The sequence below is a fragment of the Aedes albopictus genome, chromosome 2 (genome assembly GCF_035046485.1).
Source record: "Aedes albopictus strain Foshan chromosome 2, AalbF5, whole genome shotgun sequence".
NCBI lineage: Eukaryota > Metazoa > Arthropoda > Insecta > Diptera > Culicidae > Aedes > Aedes albopictus.
Window position 1 is genome coordinate 95519381 of NC_085137.1, and position 21385 is coordinate 95540765.

At 35.4% G+C, this 21385-nt stretch overlaps 1 long non-coding RNA gene across 1 annotated transcript; it reads left to right on the plus strand.

The window, feature by feature from the left end:
* Positions 1-1335: 1335 nt before the first annotated feature.
* Positions 1336-8261, plus strand: LOC134287669 (uncharacterized). The gene is made up of 2 exons (XR_009997438.1): positions 1336-4711; positions 4787-8261. It is a non-coding gene; the product is annotated as an uncharacterized LOC134287669 (long non-coding RNA).
* The last annotated feature ends 13124 nt before the right edge of the window (positions 8262-21385 follow it).

A 21385-nucleotide genomic window follows, 5' to 3' on the forward strand; every position in this document is an offset into this window, starting at 1 on the left:
CCGATGTTTATGCCATAAAATATAAGCCGAGATCCCAAAATGTTGGTTTCCCTTTCACTTACTTTGGCATGAGCGAAAAATGCAAAATTGTTGCAAATGATTGGGGAAAAGGGTGGCGTACGCCCCATTCCCGAGAAATGGCAAAAAATATCGTTTTGGCAATAAATAGCTGAATCTCAATTCAGCGGTTTGTTGCATTCCCTTACTTTTCCCGCAAAAAAATTAAGAAATTTCTCAAAATTTCTTAATTTTTTTAAAATGTTGGTCATGTTTTTGGTCCTATGATTTTTTTCCGAATAAGAGTTGATTTACATACTGCTTTCCTTCTGCTTATAAATATTATTTTTATAGTGCTCTTGTTTTGTTTCCATTGAATCTGATTTAGTAATGTCCCTGGCTGATCATTTTCAAGTTAAGTTTAATCCTCAAAAGTTTTATAATAAGATTATTGTTCTTGTTTTTTCTTGTTATTGTTTTTTTTTTCTAGATTCATACCTGTGATTCTAAATGGCAACTGTTGACTCCGTATTCCGCTACCGTTTTCGCCGTGATATTGTGATATAAAAATACTTTGATTTAGATGAATCCCGATGTTTCGATGTTGTTGATCATGGCTGAGTCTTTAAGTGAGTCATTAGGGCAAAAACCAAGCATCTTCTTCTTGTTGCTTCGTTGTGTTTATCGGTGATTAACTGTTGTGCGATTCCCATACTGCTTCTTTAATTTCTCCTAATGGTTGATTTCCTTTGTAACGGTAATTTTTTCCTCGTTTGTGACTTCAATTCTACGTGATTCTTGAAACTTTTGCTTATTCCTGGTTCCGTGAGATAAATCTTGTGTCCACTTGTCTATTCGATTGAAAACAGGATATTCACGCATAATGTCCTTTTGATTCCAATTAATAGTCTTAAAATCATTGTGGTGAAAAACGTATTTTGTTGGTTGTGTTTTTTTTTCAGTATATCGATTGGTTCTTGCTGCCTTAGGATACTGTTGAAATTTGCGTATATGACGACAGCTAGAAAATGTGGCTTTTTCCTGCTGAAATATTTGTTGTATTTGTCGTTAATGCATTTAATGTCATCCTTCCTCTAATTGGTTGTGTTGCTGTTACTTGCTCAGCTAAGAACATTTTGACTATTTCTTTGGTGGAAATTGTTTGTTGCTACTGGCAAATGCAACTTGAGAGTTATGCTGCTGTTGAATCATCCACTAATAAATGCCGGCTACAAGAATTTTGATGTTTTCTCGTCCGAGAATTGGTATTAGGAAATGGTTTATGTGTTTGTGAAATATAAACCAGGTTGGTTAATTTGATGTATGAGTGATTCCTTCCCAATAGGTTGAAATCCGCGTATAAACACTTTCTGCAACAATTTTCTTTGACTGTAGAATATATGCTCCGTTAACCCTGATGTTTGATGTTTGATGCTCAGTTTACCCTTCTGACCAACCTAATAGACTCGCCAATCATGAACTCGTTGTAGATGCTGGAACTTTTCTTTCAATTACCGTACATCCCTGTTAATACGGTTCCGATGTTGCTCGTTGAGCTCTGATTGATGATTTCTGGAACTTTTTCTTTCATTTTCCATACATCCATGTTTGTATGGTTGAAGTTTAAGCTTGTTGCCTTTGAATTATTGTCTTATTATTCACCTTTCCTAATGACCTATGTTTTCTCTTGATTCTTATTCATCTAGAAGCTTCAAACGACTATTTTGCTTATTAATTATGAGCACTTTACAATTGATATATTTTTATTGAACACACGTTATTATGAAAAATTTTCCAACAAATTCCCTTAATTGACAAAAGCCATGCTAATTGAAATTTTCATCTCCCACCATAAATGGAAAAAAATTTCCAACATTTACAATTATTTGAAATAAAATCAATTTCCCTTCCTGTATAAATGTTAAAAAAAATCTTGTTTAACATACCCGCAGTTTATCAAAAAGTTTTTTAACTTAAACATTTGAAAATTAATTTCGCAAAAATAATCCCCACGTTTCTGTATTGTGTTATGTGACAATATTTCATAATTTTGTACTTTTCGGTAAAAGAGAACTTAGCTCTTACATTTGCTCCTGAAAAAAAAAATATATATATATATATATGTTGGTTAGTCTTCTGATTTCTTACCCATATTTGTTCATTAACATCAACTACACGATCGCTTCTTCTTCATCCTGTGTCCGTCGCATTTGATCTATCATCTCTTCGTCTTCTCTCTTATGTGTCTGTTGCTTGTACTGCTGAATTTCAATTAATGCTTTTTTATGCGTCTTCTTCTGTAGATGAACAAATAGTTTATTAGATTTTATTTTTGGTTTCAGCACTTTTATTCTTATTCTTCCTTATATCGACTTGGTCATAAATTATCGATTTGAATCATTGATGCATGTTAAAATCAATTTTTTTTATATATTCATGATGTTTTTATATGATTTTCATTTTTTTTTAAATATTTGGAACAGGCAAGACCGACAGTCTTCTTCTTATCTTTGGGAGCAATATTTGGCTGTTTTTTTTTTTTCATTCAAGAACTTTATCGTACCATTACAGTACCGTACCTTGATGAAATCAGGAAGTTTGTTTTTCCTGGTGGTAGCTGGGTATACCAAACCGAACCATTTTTCATTTTCTTTGTTTACCATAACGTTTTCTTTTTTGATTGTTTTTCGTTTCATGGTCATGTTATTCATTCAAGAACTTTTTTGTATCGCTGGATACAGTACCTTGACGAATCAGGAATGTCTCTATTCCTGGCGGTAGCTTGGTTTACCAGACCAGACCATTGATTTATTTATTTATTTTTTTTTTCATTTCTGGACCCAAGGTATTCATTATTGTTTGATGGCTTATTTATTATTCATTCAAGCACTATGTGTATCAATGGATACAGTACCTTGATGAATCAGGAATGCTGCATTCCTGGTGGTAGCTTGGTTTACCAGACCGCGCCATTTTCGTTTTTTATCGATTCTTCGTTTCTTCGCGTTTTTTTGTTTTTTTTTATCATTTCGTGGCATATTTATTTCATTTATTATTTATTATTCATTCAAGAACTTTTTAGTATCGTTAGATACAGTACCTTGATGAATCAGGAGTGCTGTATTCCTGGTGGTAGCTAGGTTTACCAAACCATGCCATTTTCGTTTTTCCGTTTTCTTTAGCATAGTTTTTTTTTTCATATTTCATGTTTTATATTTCTTGGCATATTTATTAAGCATATTATTTATTATTCATTCAAGAACTTGTTAGTATCGTAAGATACAGTACCTTGATGAATCAGGAATATTGTCATTCCTGGTAGTAGCTTGGTTTACCAAACCTCCGATATTCTGTACTTTAGCAATGTGGGGAAAACAAAACTGTCCAATTCCATACTTTTCATTTTCAAACATCTCGTTTAATATATTCTGCACATTCATTCTGGTGTGGCCAACACCTTGTCCAATCATTCATTCTTGCAAACAAACATAGGTAAGTAGATAAAACTATTGCCTGACTTTTAACTTTCCAAATGGTACAGAATTTGACGACTCGTCGACAATGTAATTTCCATTATATGCCATATTTTTTTTTAGTTTCCGATGCCAGATTTAGTTTTTTTTGTATATTTTTATCTTTATCTTTCTCTATCCAATGGATATGGTGCACCTTGGTCCGAATAATGTTCATATGAATTTGTATTAATTGTATTAATGGTTCTGTATCAGCCTCCGGTTGTATGTATTTGTCCCTTTATTCGTTGTTTTTTATTATTATTTTATTTTATTTTTTTGACTTGTCGTATTCAAATTAGAAGTATTCAGCTCATTATCGACCTGCTAGAATTTCGTTACGATTTTTTTTTGTAATAGGGGTATTTAGTTCATTTTCGTTAAAAAATTTCCCATGGTATAAACATGCATCAATGTTCATTATTTCATTCATGGCTTTCTTGAAGATTTTGGTAGTGTCTCTGTCATTACTATGTGATCTATTACCTAGGAAACTCGCTATTATGTTATTAAGCGATACTTTGCTTTATCATTTTTGTTAAAAATAAAATCTGCAAATTGATAGCGCGCTTAAAGCAGCAATACGATCGACCGGTGTACTCATTCTCAAAAAATACATGTATTACTCGTTTCCGTATATCTTAAACGTTTTATTTTATGTTATTATTCCTTATTTTCATGATTTAGTAATTAGTTCAATCAGATGTATTTTTACCTATATATTACACAAACTTAAAAATTTCATTACTGTTGTAGCCCAATCATTTATACTTTGTTATGCGATTGTTTTCTCGATTTGTTCTCGTTTTTTAACCCATACATTTGCAATGAACTGAAGGTATAATCTAATTGATCCCTAATCAATGATGAGAAAAAAAACAAGATGCGAATCTATTCTTGTTTGTTTTTACCACATGTTTCTTCCCTTGGAAAATTAAATCCATTATGTTTATTGCAAACACACTTCTTCACTCCTTCTCTTCGCACACGAAGGCATTGACACCCAAAAATTCTACAGCAACAGTAATTGCTGCGACAACAGTAAGTGGCTTGTGACGATAGAAAATGTGCATCTGCAAGCAAAACGAAAACGTTGTCGCGTCTCTTTCCTTATCCGTGATAGCCGAAAGAAGAGAAAACAAATTTCAGCTTCATTCCGTTTTCGACTTGCAGTGCTATAGGATACCGGAGAAAAGAACATGGTAAGTGTAATTCAGCTAGAAAAATTAGTTTTCATTTTTGTTTTTAATCTGATTTATTTTCTCTTTTTTTTCTAGGGATGTCACATCGTCTTTATTTGGGACATGCAACTTAAAGAATGCTCAGAAGTTAACCAGGTCATTCGATGGGACCTAGGCGTGTTCCGTGCAGTGGACTATATCTACCCGTACAACAAGGCCGGGGATTCAGAGTGCGCGAAAAAAAAACATATCCATAGAAATTTATGTCAAATAAATTTCGAATCATTCTAATCCATTTCTAAGTGCTTTTAATATTTTTAGTTATTATTATTTTTTTTTTATTTTAGATATTGTATTGATGTATTCAATAGTAGTGTCAATGTGGGAACGAAAAAGGGAAAAAAAGGTAAGTTTTTTTTTCTTCCTTATTATTACTTTTAAGTTTAAAATTTCATAAATGTTGGAGTTTATTTTTTTTCGTAAGATATTTTTGTGTTAAACAACTTTCCAGATTCTAAAATTGGAATGTTTTGAACCTTTACGTTATTTGAAAATTACATTGCCTGACAAACTATTGAATATTTATTCTCATATTTCCCAAATGATCAATGGACTTGAACGTTTAAACATTTTTTTGCTTCCAATGTACACATCTAGCGAAAGACCGTGAAATTGTTTCAAGATTGTGTCACTATTTCCTGACACCTAAGCATTCTCTCTGAATTGGAAAAATGGATTTTTTTTCAATGTGACATAACCTGTCCAAATATTGTGAAGGCTTTATTTTTCTGAATGCAATAACAAAATTTGAAGTACCTAAAATATTCCTCAAGATGTCTTTCAAACTGGTAAACAAATAACAAAATTTTAAATAGGACTATTTCGATCCAATCATAATGGTTTCCCAAAGTTTTTCTTTCGTATGGACATTTCATTACCTGACAGAAAGTTTTTATTCCCATTTATGCAATTCCCATCTTGCAATTAAGTTAATTGAATGCAGTTCTTTTAATTAAAGTCGATATTTAAACAACAACATTTTCTAGATTTGTATCTTGAATGTTATGATAATCATATTATTTTTGTTTTAAGGTTCTTGCTATTTTCAGGATAAATATTTAAATTATTTTGTTTCATTTTTCAAAACATTTTTAACTTGGCATACATTTTCATGCCATTCCTGCATTATTATTCAACAATAACTATATCATCCAGATAAATGATGGTTAAAATTATCCTTGATTTTATAGTTTCCAAGAATTCGATTTTTTTTCATGTTGCATTTAAGGGAGTCCTGATAACCTTGTTTAATTTTTTTAGTTTTTTTTTTTTGCAAATTTGTGTCTGCTAAAAAAAAATCGGTAAGCACAAACGTTTGAATTTCCCTTTAGATTTAAATGAAGTTGTTTATTGTGAAATTTGGCAGGAAATTGATTGGCACAAAACTCATCGAGATACAAAAATGTCTGCAATGCATCTTGAAATCTATTGAGTTTTGGAATGCAGTGGGAAGTGTTGAGAAGTTTTGTTGAACTGCTGCAGACATTGCTCAAAAAAATGCAAATTGCTTGCAGCTGGTAATTGCTTGGTAAAAAAATGTAAACATCATAATTCGGAATATTTTTATGTTTTATTTTTTTTTATTTGCCAAAATCTCTATTTATTATTGCTTTGAATTCCATGATTGCAAATTTGTTTAAAGAAATTTACAGCATAAATAGAACATAATAGATGGTTAAAAAGCATTCATATGAAAAATGGAATTATTTATAACTCAATAATTATTTTTAATTGCTTACATTACTTTCCTCACTTCTGTTGTGTATAGTAGCCTTGAATTCACGATTATAATTTTTCGATTTATCAAAAAGGTTTGTTCAAATTCTTAACTGGAACACGCTTTTTGACTCTTTAGTTTTTTAGATATACATACAGTTCATTTGCACACGAAAAAAATAGTTAAAAACAACGTGTGGAAGTTAACCGAATGTTTGTAAATTATTCAAAAGTTTGCTGTTGTCCACTTTAAGAGTTCGTTTAATTTCAACTTTAACAGATTGGATCATTTTGATTATTTGCTTGCACTACATTTTTAGTTGCACGTAAACAGTTCCTTGATTTGCACAGTTTCGCACCAGTCAGAAATGACGCACCAAATTTCTTCTAAAACGGAAATTCTTTTCCGCTGTCACCAACTGTAACGGGACCCCCCGGATCACTTTCCAAAATTGCAACCGAACGCGTTTACTTAAAGATATGTCATCATCTATAAAAATTCTCCAACACTTCTTAAAACTACACTACTTTATTTTCCGAATATAAATATTTTAATTTCCACAGTGCACTGAATTAGAAATGAACATCTACAAATGAAACACACTAACTGACTATCTAAACCACTAAACTGAATCACTAACTGCCTGAACTGAACTACTTTTTCACAAGTTTAAATGGGAAAAGCCTAAGCAAACTGGTCTCAACTAATTTTTCCAAGTTAACATGGATAACAAGAGTAGTCGATAAGCCAAAAATGGCGTCGAGCTCAAGCTCCAAGATTAACAATGGAAAAATTCTAAACACAAACTGACTGACCTCGATCCTTGGATCTGCTACCCCTTATATAAGGGTCCTCTCCCTAACCATCAACTCTTATTCTCCTGATCATAATATGATCCGATCAAAATTTTCCAGGACTCTCTCCGAGACCAGAGGGAAATTTATTTCCAAATGCCCCATGCATAATTGATTATTAATTACGCTTTTCTAATCTTTGCATCTCCCACATCCGTGAGAGCAATTCTAAACTCTTCCCTACACGGATGATCAATTTTCCCTATGCCTCCCATTTCGCCATCTCACATCCGCGAGATTAATTGAGCCTCCAGAACGAATGGCCAATTTATTCTCTCCTCTGAGATTCGGACCTCCCAAAAACTCTCCCCAAAACAAAACAGAAAGGCTAAATCTCCGATGCATCATAGCATCCCCCATCCACATTCTCACATCTGTGAGATCATATCAAAATTCTGAGGGGAGCGAAAGTACTCGCGAATTCAATCTCAAAATTTCTTGCCTTAGTGGCTGAGTCATCAAGGGCCACACCAATCATCATCATCCCCGAACTTGATTTTTCATGAACGCACCGGGCGATCATAAATTTATAGTGTTTACTTTTCTTCGTCGCCCGTCTTAGTTTTACGATCACTCATGCGTTAGAATTTTCACGCCTTCTAAGCATGGATGTGTGGACGGTCGTCCGATCGATTCAAAACATAATTTTACGATCCAATTATGATCGTCGTCTGTGATTACCTTTCTTTTCGGGGAAGGTTATGCATTTCCAAGTTTTTTCTTGTTGCAAAAACAATCAGATCATTCTTCTCAACCCATTTTACGATCGGATTTCTAGGCAATTGTTTATTTCATCAAGACGACCCTGTATGTACTTGAATTTCGTCACCCAGAATACAGGCACAGAAGGCTTCAACATATGTTGAAAACCATGCCCGATGTTTATGCCATAAAATATAAGCCGAGATCCCAAAATGTTGGTTTCCCTTTCACTTACTTTGGCATGAGCGAAAAATGCAAAATTGTTGCAAATGATTGGGGAAAAGGGTGGCGTACGCCCCATTCCCGAGAAATGGCAAAAAATATCGTTTTGGCAATAAATAGCTGAATCTCAATTCAGCGGTTTGTTGCATCCAGGAACCGTCCATAAAAAATTAAAATAGGGAAATGACCTTTTCAAAATTCATGATTTAAAAAAAACATTAAAAAATGATCGTAAGATTATGTAAGGGAGAAGATATTACTGAAAATCTCGAAACCCTTGATTTACTTTTGGCGAGATTCATCAACTATATAATATAGATACCAAGTTTCGAAATCTTTTGTGTCTTCACTTTACGGCGCTTTTTGTATAAAAAATCAATTTATTTTGCATGAGCTACTAGAGTTGATTCAAGTATTTTTCCCCAGCGATTTTTAATCTTCTTATTTTAATCTCTAAAGATAGTCATTCATATAAGAGATTTATGATTTATGTTACCTTATTTGTTGCAACTTATATTAAGCCCTTTGAACAAAAACTCTGAATAGGTCCCACTTGCCCCGTGAAACGCAGTAAATGAAGATCTGCTACACTTTTCATTATATGCATAATATATGGAATTTTAAAATTTTGAAACAGTTTTAATGCACGTTAATAAGTACAAATATACCAACAACGTCTTTTGGGTTCATTGGAATTATTAAAAAAATTGTGTTCTGAAATTTTTGGCATGACAAAACCAAATTAGCAATTTTTTAGGTCCCACTTGCCCCGGGGTACCTTATCATCCATGTACCTTAATTGAATTTTCCCAATTCCAAAATAAAACAAAAGTGGTTCTTGATTACTTTTTATTGCGTGTATTATTCCATCTACGTATCTAGTTTTATGCATGGTAAACTATGCAAAAATTACTTCGATCGACCGGATCAGTACACCACGAAAAAATGATTTTCCGGAATTCCTCCTGCCGTCGAGCTTGCGGGACATTAGTATGCCTCCATGATCCACGTTCCGGGAGTTGATTTATCACATCGAACGGTACACGGTGCACCGGGACGAGTGCACCGCGGTGATAGTGAGGATCCGGAAAATCATGCTTTGCGTCCCAGCTTTTTGCCACCACATCTCGGCCATTCTCTAGTTCCCGGTTTGAAAGTCGACAGCAGTTTGTTCGGCAAAGGCAGAAAACTCACAAGATCGTCGATTGCGGCTGTTTCACTCACATTTCGTTTACCTTGTCCGGATGGTTTCTGCAGGTTTCCGACGGATCATTCAGCGTATGCCTGTATAACACACAAAGTTAATTGCTTTTCTTTTTAATTTTTATTGTAATACTTACTTTTTTCGTTGCTATGAAAAAGAATCAGCCGAAAGCGAAAGCTTCTCAAACAATCAGGCGGAGGATTTGTTGTCACCGCTCAGGTGGTCACGAATCTGATCATGACCGTTGCAATTTGGTTCAAATTCTTGACTGAGCCAAACTTAGAAGTTATAAGTGAACTTCTATGATTTTTTACTATAACTACTACACTTATAATTCGTATGTTCGCGCAAACATAAAAGTAAAAAATCTCCTCATGATGTTTATATTCGCAAACATAAAAACAATTCTCGGGAAGTCTTATGAATAAGGGCGCTAGCTACATAAAGTTAAAGTTTGCAATTTTATCAGTGTAAGAGTCAGAGATTAGTCCCAAATATTTGCGCTTTGGTTCGGACGGTAAGGAGGCAACCCTCATAACCACCTACGAAATTGTGCGACTCCCTTAATGCTAATGCTAATGCTAATGGTGGTGAAGTATATGCTGGTTGAAGGAACCACGAACGACATCAGGGCAAACCTAAACAGCAGTGTTACGATAGGGATATCTCCGAGGTGTAACGGCAGACAACAATGTTAGTCGTGAAACACGGAGGCGCATCATCAGTGGAAGTCTATGGGCTTCACAAGAACCTGCGGTCGAAAAAGATTTACCCCGCACCAAATCCACCATGTACAAGATGCTCAGTAGATCCGCTCCAGAGGCACGTTCTCTTCCATTTGGAATATGTGTGCCATCATGTATAAGACGCTGATAAAACCGGTGCATCTCTATGGGCACGAAAGCTGGACTATGCTCGAATAGCACATGCAAACATTCGAAATGTTCGAGCATCGGGGGAAGAGACGAATGACCTTTGGGTTAAAGTCCATCATCAACGACAATAGAAGAAGAAGATTTTTTTTTATCTGTATTAACGAGATTTTTAGCCCTAGGCTAGTTCATCTCGGGACCCACGCTTTACTTCCCTTCCGAAGGAAGAACTCACATTTGTGAGTTTGTCGGGAGCGGGATTCGATCCCAGGTCCTCGGCGTGATAGTCAAGTGTTCTAACCATCACACCAGGTCCGCTCCGAAGAAGAAGATGAAGAAGAAGAGGAGCGTCGGTGGCCTGGGACCATCTTTGACTGTGTGCAGGAGAACGATGTGTGGCGACGATGCATAAACCACGAGCTCGCTGTACTCTACGGCGAACCTAGCATCCGAAAGGTACCAATAACTGGAAAGATACTATGGGCAGAGCATGTTTTGAGAATGCCGGGCAACAACCCTTTAAAACTTGTGTTCGCTTTAGATCCAGACGGTACAAGAAGAGCTTGAGAGCAGCGTGCAAGGTGAACAAATCAGATGAAAAGAGATCTGGCGAGCGTTTACAGCAAGATTTACAGCCACGAAACGAGTATTATGGGGAAATATTATTCTTTCACTTTTATCTTCAATTTGATGGTCTATCAAGCTGCCTCTATTGATCTTGGATTGCATCTAAAGATGCATCATATATATAGTTAAGTTTGGTCTGGTCTTGTCAACATGTACACAGCCATCTTTCAGAAGAATCCTAGAAAATGAATGAATGATATCGGTTATTGTACCATTAATTTCCTTGGGGTCTTCAGTTAGCCTAATGGTTAGGGCTATGGATCACCAATCCGGAGACGGCGGGTTCGATTCCTGTTCCGGTTGGGAAAATTTTCTCGACTCCCTGGGCATTATGTATCATTGTCTTTGCCTCACAATATACAAATGCATGCAATGGCAGGCAAAGAAAGCCCTTGAATTAATAACTGTGGAAGTGCTCGAAGAACACTAAGTTGAAGCGAGGCAGGCCAAGTCCCAGTGGGGAAGAAGAACAAAACTCTAATTTGATCGTAAACTCCATTATTTTACTTTGGCTATAAAAACCTATTTTAAATATCGGAAAAAGTCTCAACCGATTATACTGAAACTTTCAAATTGTTTTTCTCAATAGACATAATCCTTGGAGAGTGCCTCATGGAAAATTTGGACTTCGGTGTTCTTGGGCAAGTCTAGTGAGAGCAAAGTCTCCAAATATGATTTTGGATCCCTTATCACACTGGTAACCTCTTAGTGTTTCTAGCCCATTCTATATCATTAAAAGCATCTATTATACCACCCAATATGGTCCGCCGTCTCCAAACAAACACCGTCGTGTTTCGATGATGCCAGTACCAGATGCGTGTTGATTTGATCCAACTTCGGTAGACTTTTCATGAACTTGAGGTTTTAACCATGTCCTTGCTTCAGTCACAATCTTTCCATGTTCATGTTGCAACGAAAACCGTCATCCCATTGGCGTAGCTAGGGGGGGTTCCAGGGGTGCCTGGCACCCCTTAGAACAAATTTGGCACCCCCTAGAAATTTTCCTTCACAGCCACATTTAATACTTCACACAATAATTCCAATATTTATTAATGGCACATTTGAACAAAACTTAAGCACACCCGGAATTACTTATGTCACGGCGTGTATATGGTGAAGGTTTATCACAAAAAAATAGGCATCGCTAAATCCGCCATTATTCGAAAATATCGACTTTTAGCATTCATTTAACGTGTTCCCCAAAAAAATCCACCGAGGGATCCCGAACATTTTTTTCTGATGAAATAAAAAGAATTTTAGTTGAAATTCTTACGACTGTTTATTCTGTTGCTTTTTGGGATTTGTGGCGCAAGGCAAACAAAAAAGCCGAATTTGCTTAAAATAAATGATTAATATGATAAGTAATATGCAATGGAAACACAGCCTATTTTGATTTGCCCCTACTTTGATTGAAATTAATAGAAATAGAGCAAATAAGTGGTGAAATTTGTTTTTAAAATCTTATAATGATAGGTAAGGTCATCGTAAGCCATTTCTTGGCCTATCCCGATGCGCGTAAAATTCAGGAAAGGATTTGATTAAAAAATTAGCAAGCGCAGCTTTTTTTTGCCCTTTTGGATCTGAAAAAAAACTTCAAATCGATAGTTTCCTGTGTAACACTTCTTTAAAATTGCAAGCAAGGAAAATGCACTGAACCGAACTTTCCTGAGCGATTATGTTTCAGGTCCACATCGATAGTTTATGAACTTTTCGTTTTATAAAACTATAATTACTCACGAACCGATGTATGTACAGCCAAAGAGAAAAGAGATAATAATTGCTTGCTCCCAATGTCATAATAAAAAAAATGTCACTCCATCTCTAGAATGGTTTGCTACACACTAAGAAAATCTCAATATTGATGGTGACATAATTGTAGAAATTGACTTAATTATTTGTGACCTAAACAAACATATGACACACTTTTAAGTCTTCCGAGACGTGAACGCAAAGAAAATTATTTTTGAATTTGTATAAGTCATTTCAAACATACTTTTGAATGTTTGCCTGTAACATTCGCACATGAGACAAACTTTTATGTTTAATGTGCCAAAATTTTACATGATCAATAACGTAATCCAACCGCGCACTGTTTGTTGACGATGAAACGTCAAACGCCGTCGGTGATTTGTTAATTCTGCTCTGAGTTGTGTTTTTAAGCTGTGATCACAAAATTTATTACTCTCTAGTTGTGCAGTGTTACAAGTATATAGTCCTAGCAATACAAAATGAGGAAGCGGCTATGCATCATAATACGATTCTCACGGATGCACTTTGAAATGGAAGAAAAGAAAACTGTGATGTGTCTACGCGGTGCTGGATGTCTTACGGATCATGCGATTTAGAAGTGGAAAACAGAAAATTGATAAATCTATTGTGCCTGATGCGTTAAAAACTGAATAAACTATGATCAAATAACATCTGTAGTCTTTATAATACTTTAATCGAAAGAATGCCTGGGTAATAGAGTTCTGAAAAATAACCGAAGGGATTGAGGTTATGTTACCAACAAGAGACACTTGCTGTAAAATTACAAGCCCACTACAGCCAGTGCAGAGTCGTGTAAAAATAAGACTATGTAAACTTAGTTTTGTGTCATCTTGCTCGCTGTAATATGTCGTAGTAAAATGACACAAATTTACATGAGTTTTTCATAGTGTGTACATTTTTTTACTTTGGCATCAAATCCCCGCATGTTTATTACAATTGGGTAAAAACACCTAGCGTTTGGACCTAGATTTACTTTCGACCCATAACTACTGTTAAAATTTCATCTCGATAGAATGCACTAGTTTTCAAAGATTGCTTCTCACATTAGTTCCTATTGAAACTAATAATGTATAGTCTGAATAATTAAAACATTTTGGGAAGAGGTATGAAATCTGGTTATGAATAAAATATGCAACAAGCGAAAAAAAAAACTGATTTTGTGAACCACCCTAATACTTGCAGAGTTTTCCAAGGGTGGTTAAAAATTTCTATATTATGTTAAATGCCAAAACTTCAACACAATTGGACATTAGTTTTCAAGATGTTGCGATATTTGAGGTTCTTTAATGCACTTTTTCTTTTTCAATTTGCAAGTCAAATTTAATATAAAATGAAATGTGCGGGATTTCTTTACAAACAGAACTAATAAACTCGTTTTTCTATATCTTCTTTAAGTTATACTTGGAGCTAAATTAAGTTGATCAATTTACGCTGCATATTCAATGGATTATCAAAAATATCAAACATTAGGGAACATGAGGCATATTTGTTTTTGCTGCCATCACCGACTGCCATAGGAATTACCATGTTCCAAAAATTATATCACACTGTACATAACATTGAATGTATGTAGCAGAATCAAGACACATGCATAAAATTGTGAGAAGGCTGGGCATTTTATATGCATAACATAAACACTATATAGTCCATAGAGCCGAATCAGTGACAGCGCAGGTCTTCAGCAAAGCTATGCTGAGAGTGACGGCTTCGATTCCCAGTCGATTCAGGATCTTTCCGAAACATAAATATCCACTAGTACAATATATACTAAGGCGGTTGATTGACAAAGAATGCTCTCCGTTAATATCTGCTTAAGTGCTCGCTCATAAAACATTAATCTGAGAAGCAGGCTTTTTCACAACTGAGACAAAACGCCAGAAAGATCAACCAACAAGATCACTAAACATTTCTAGTTCTACAAACAAGGTGTTAGGGTATATAACTCAGTCATTGCTTTTACGAAACAATATTTTCTTTTTGATTAGTCAATATCGGATATCGGACACAAATTCAACCGAAGTACAAAATTTCAAAGCGGGCTCTGTTTGAGTTGGGCTGTTATTCCTGAAAGAAAAATAGGAATAATACTTGCTTTCTGTGGCAAAACACACTGCTTTACAATATATGTATATACTGTATTTATTATAATGGAAACAATTTATTTTAAGAAAAACAGCTCTCATCAAATTGTTCAAAAAGCGCTTTTACAAAATGGCTTTGTAAAGTACTTGAAACAAAAACATTCTCCTTATTTTTTTATAATGTAGTAAACAGTGGTGCACCATGTGTTACGAGGGGCAAGATCTACATGCTTAGTTCGATTAATTGCTGTTAGCAGAGCAAGTGTCCTATGTTCAGAATTCGCATAGGCCAAAAATATAAATATTGTTTCCATGTGTATGATAAATTGTATTGTTTGTAAATATATAGTATTGGAAAAACAAAAGTATCTCAAACTTACACCGTATTGTTTAAATTAAAAGAGGTTCGACAACAACTTCCTCCCAATAAATGGTCAACAGTGAGCAAAAATTTTCATATGAAAAAGTTGTTCAGGGTCCCTCGGTGGATTTTTTTGATCGACCTGTTAAATGGAAGCTAAAAACCTATATTTTCGAGTAACGAAGAATTTGGCGATGCCTATTTTTTGCGATAATATTGTTCTATCAGACACACCGTGATGTAACTATTGTACGTTTTGGTGTTTTGGATATTGGTAAAACCAATCAACAGACTTCTGTACAAATTCCTCCAGAAATACCTCTTTCTATTCATACAGTGATTTCTCTAGGCTTCCTCTATGGATTCCTCCCGATATTTCTTCAACAAATTTCCCTTAGGATACTCCAGGCAGTCCTGATGGGGTTTTGGATACTAGAAATTTCTGCAGAGATTGATCCAGCAAATTCTGTTAGGATTCCTCTTCCTCCAAGAATACCTCGAACAACTCCTCCTGTGATTTTTTCCATCAATTCCTCCAGAAATTCTTCCTGGTGATTTAATACGAATCCTAGCATTATGGCTGGAATTCTTCCTGAGATTATTCCAGAAAATCTTCCAGCGATTCCTTCGGGGTCTTCTCTATAGATTCTTCCAGAATATCTCTGCCGGTCCTTGCAAGGACTTCTCTAGGTATTCCAAGGATTTTTTCTTTGGATTTCCCCCGGCATTCCTAGATAGAGACGAACCAGCCAAGGGCTGAAAGTCTCTTTAATAAAGACAAATCAATCAATCAATAAATCCGGCATTCCTGATGGAGTTTCTATGGAAATTCCTGTACAGTTTTCTCCAGCAATTCCGTCTAGAATTTCAGCTGAGGTTTGTACAGTGATACATCCCAGAATCCTTCTAAGAATACCTCCTGAGATTTTCCTGTGATTTCTTCAGAAACTCTCCGGTGGTTCCACCAGGAATTTTTATCCAAGATATTTTGTCCACCCATTCTCTCATAAATTTCTTCTGGGAATCCTACAGGAACTCCTCTTGATTCTCAGCCAGTTTCAGCTGGATTTCTGAGGCTATTTCTGCTGTGGTTCTTCCAGCAATTCCTCCTGGGACTCCTTCAGTCATTCTTACTGTAATACCTCCCAGAATCTAAGGATACTTCTAAAAATTTCTCCAGGGATTCCTTCAAAAACTTGCTGGACTTATTCAAGACAATCGGGGTGTCCCCCTGGAAATCCTAAAAAAAATCTTGGATTTCTCCAAATATTTCTTGGTGGACTTCTCCAGGAACTCCTCTTGACTTTCATCCAGGATCTCCTCCTAGGATTCCATAAGCGATTCCTGCTGCTTCTAATGTTTCAGGTATGCCTCCTAGGTCTCCTCCAGAAATGCATACTGTGATATCTACAGGAATCTCTCTAGAGATTTCTTCTGGAGTTCTTGCCAGAGTTCTTCAAGCCAGTTTTCCTAGGATACTTCCAGAATGGCCTTTGATTCTTCCAGAGTTTTTTCTAAAGACTTATCTAGGAACTCATTGATTACTCTAGAAATTGATCATGGTATTACACCTGGAACTCCTCTTGGCCTTTTTCAAGGAATTCTAACTAAAGGAATCCCAATAGAAATCTCTAAAGGAATCCCTAAACGAATTTCGGGAATAGTTGGCATTTCCAGAGAAATCCCAGGAGGTATTACTAAAGAAATCTCTAGTGAAATCCTATAGGAATGTACGGGAAAAACTTGTAATTAATTAGAAAGCGCAGAATGTTCCTAATTGACAAAATGAGAGATGAATTTGTGGAAAAAGAATCGCGTTCTGGTGGGATTCGGGAACACACGGCTCCGTATTTGCTAAACCGCGGAATGGTCATTTTTTATTTTTTGAGGGTTCCTTCGGTATGGTTGTTTTTTTTTTTATTTCTACGGCAGTTTCATTAGAACCCAACAAACATTTTGGCTTTATAGGAGAGGAACAAACCATACTTTTAAGCAAACTTTAGAAACTGATATTCAGGTTGTTACGTTTCTTGAGAATGCAATCAACAATTTCTTTGGATTTTTTTGGATTTCTACGGCTATTCCTCCGTAAAAATATTAGCCATTTTTTCTCTTATTTTGCAAATTTCTCAGGCAATTTTATCATGGTTACTTTTGTGATTCTTTATGATTCAATAATATTTAAATTTATTACTTCCGAAAATTGCTGAACTGGACATTCAGAAATTCTCAACTGGACTTGCTTAAAGAAAATCACGAAAAATCTCCTAGCAGATTCCCAAAGAAATTGCCGGAAAAATATCCATCAAAATTACCTTCGAGCTTTCAAAGTAGTTGCCAAAAGAATTCATATAAGAACTACCAGAGAAATTCCTGATGAAAATAGTCAGGCTTTTTAAAGAAATTTGCCGAATCCAATCTCAAAACAAATTGCTAAAATACATTGTATAAAAATTTGCACAAACATTCACAAAAGAATTTCGAAGAAATTCTCAAAGAATTTTCCAAAATCATCAAAGGAATTTCTGAAGAAAATTTAGGAATAATTCCAAAAGTGATTGCAGTGACAGAATTATTAAAGAACCGCCAGAGATTTTTTTCAAAGAAATTCCCGATGAAAATCTCTAAGAAAATTGCCGAATCAATTTCCAAAGGAATTACCGAAGAAGTTTCTAATGTAATAATAGAAGTTTCCAAGATTTCCAAAGGATTTGCTGATGAAATTCTCAAATAAATGTTCAATGCAAATAACATCGGAAATGCCGAAAGTGTTACGAAATCATCTGCTGCAGGAATTCCATACATAATTACTGAAAAAATCTTAAAGAAATTGTCTAAAGAATTTTTATTTAAATCATAGAAGTGATTTATAAATGAACTTCAGAAGAAGTTTTCGAAGGAATTGGTGAAGAAATACCTAATAGCATAGATAGTGCAAGTCCAAAAAATCAAAAAAAAATCCGGAAAAAAGTAGAATGACTTGCCGAAGACATTTGCAAAAATAAAAATTGTGAGGAAGTTTCGAGAGTCAATGTCAAATGAATCACCAAAGGCGCCACTAGAAGAGTTCTCAAAGGAATTGCCTGAAGAAAAATTGGAGAATTTTAAAAAGCAAATATCAATAGAATTGCAGACATTAATAAAACATCGCTTGAAAGACTACAAAAAAATGGCGAAGGAACTCCCGAGAAAATATTTCAAAGGATTTGCCAATGAAATAAAAAAAGCCAAATAAATTCTTAGCGGAATTGCCAAAGAAATTTCCAAAGTAATTTCCGATTAAATTTTCAAAGGATGCGTAAAAGGTGTTTAGTATCAAATTTCAGACATATTACCAAATAAGTTCTTTAAAAAAAACTGCTGAAGAAATTGGCAATTTCCAAGGCATTACTGAGAGATTTCTATAAGAAGTCTTAATTACGTCTCAATAAAACAGTTTCCAAATAAATTGCCGGGAATATCCCAATGTTTTGCCGAAAACACAAATTTCTTTTTTATATTATAGCATAGAATCAGAATCCCAAAAGAAAAATCGAAGTTCGCTAGTAATGTTGTGGTCAAACCAAAAATGCAAATAAAGCTATGTTCATTTAGAATCCGGAATGACAAAATCACGTATATCTTAGGGATGGAATAACAAACATAAAAGGTGAAGCCCTCAAAACAGGTTATTTATTGTACTTGCATGGAAAAATATCATTGAAATTATTTATTTTTATTTTTCACACATTTTCTCATTTTTTCAGTGTTGACCTGACTAAAAATCTGCACAACGGTGGTAAATTTTAACAACAATCCCTTCCGCACGTTTGTTAAACAATCAGGTCATCTATGCAGTGTCCTGAGTGCCTTGACTAGTCTGACTAGGATTCCGAAGAAAAATTGCCAAACTTTTTTTTTATTGCGAAATGAGGGGCAATTCAGTGAATTGAGATAAACACTACCCATCTGTGAAGATAGCACTGAACGTCTCCGGCTGTCATGGCAGCTCATCAAAATAGGTAAAACCTCTACATATCCCTTGTGTGCGTTTTTGAAAAGCAGCACGCGATTCTTGAGGCTGTCATCCTTGTATGAATTGGTTCTCATCATCTTGTTGCGAAAAAACCATGCCCAGAGTTCGAACTTCTTGCCAAATCTTCAAATTCAAAGCAGATTTATCAATGAACCCAAGCTTTTTTCTTCCGAGGCCACTTCCTTATGCCATGGTTAACAACATCTGTGCACATAACACATAATGGTTTTGACGATATTAACATTTTTCGGGACTGTCGTACCTGACCACGCTAAATTTTCAACGTGTTTGTGCAAGATTTTTTTCCTCCTCTTGTCTTCAATCTGAAATAACTTTTCACTCGTTGCAAGAAAATCGATGAAATTGTCACCATTTAAAGAGGATTAGCGTATGATCAGAGTGCTGCAAAAGAATGATGATTATGTTCATTGAGAGCGCCACTAGAAAATGTGACATGATTCCGGATTCTAAGTGAACATAGCTTTATGTATCCTGATTTTGCAATTCTGGCGTTCGATTTGAATAGGTCGAATGTTTGCAGTGATCCCTATGTAGATACGACCTATTCAAATCGAACGCCAGAATTTAAAGTATTTATAACTCTTACAATGCCACAAACGTTCAGCGTCTAATACGTCCAATAAACGTAGTGGCTCAATTTCCACAACAGGGGAGGAAAAAAAGACTCTTACAATTGTTCTTGAAAATTATTTTAAAACCCTTATCATGCAATAAAACAAAGAGGATGTCACGATGAATACAAGTTACACGCAAATTTGTGGATACATATTTGATAGTTTCCGCGATTGACACTTCTAATAATTGAAAATGTATTCCTAATCAATGTATTCAATCCACAAAACAAAGGGGTTGTGATGATTGTAAAGTTCAAACTGAACATACAAATTCCATGTATTTATTATACGTAATCAATTTATCAAGTTCTCAAACCTCACATGGCGGGGTGAGTGGTAAGTCAGAACAACGGTTCGGATTTTTCAAAAAAGAAAAAAACTGTTCTTTAAAATATAGCGCGATTAAATTTTCGGGCTAATTTGTCCCACGACGCAGTATATCATTGTACTAAGAAATTGAGGGTGGATCGGTATTTCTTTTTTCCAAAAAAAAAGCAAAACAACCTGGAAGCCACTGAAATTGGCACCCCCCAGGCACCCCCTAGGAAAAAATCCTAGATACGCCAATGCGTCACCCGCGTTACCTTCAATTTTGACGACTCCGATAAGGCTTCAATCTTCTTCAACATCGCTTCCTGCTCTTTCTCCATAATATGCAACCATGACACCAATTCCGGTTCTAACCATCCACTTATAAATAGAATCAACAAAACATTGCCGCAGAAGCAATTTTTATTATACCCGAGTTGAGAAAAAAATCTGAATTATAGTATATTTTGGTACGGAGATCATTAAGTGATATTGGTTTGTTTCAGATGAGAGGTTAAACTTCTGGAGAGAATATTTCAAATTTACTCCTGGAACATCGTCATCATAGCACATATAGCTCGTGATATGATCTAACCAATAGCAGTATCAAATCAAATAGAAAACTTTACTGCTGGTCAGATGATTCAAAACCATGGTTTTGATATTATTTTCAGTATTTTTACCTCAATCTAACCAATATATCGTTTTGATAGTCAATACTATACCTCTACAAATTTTAAGATCGATATCCCTTTTGTACATTGACTCAATCTGATTTGTAATCTGCCATGATACTAATATAGGGTCTGGGACCATATGGGCAGGGGCACCTATTTTGGGCACTTACTACCAGAGTTGAGGTACACGTGCTGTAGTCCCATGTACGGGGGCCACATGGCAAGCGAGCTCTCAGGAGCACTGTACATTTTGAGACTGAAAGTTGTGCGCCTCATTTTTCTCACGATGTGTCTCATGAGCTTCGTCTCATGCGCTGATTAAATTAGAAAATGTCACGATAAAAACTTCCTAAACGAGCAAGAATTGAAACCTTAACCTTTGCATTGAGAGTCCCTAGTCGTATCGCATAGACCAACCAGACACTGGAGTTGTGTGCGGAAAAAAGTTGTTGATGTTCTTCGTTACCAAGAAGTTGTTTTTCACCTTAGATACCAACAGCTCACGCAGCGCATGAGACGACCTCCCCGGGAGCTATGGTCCACTGCACGAATTTCTGCTGGCCTGCTTACTCCCACACGAAATTTGACA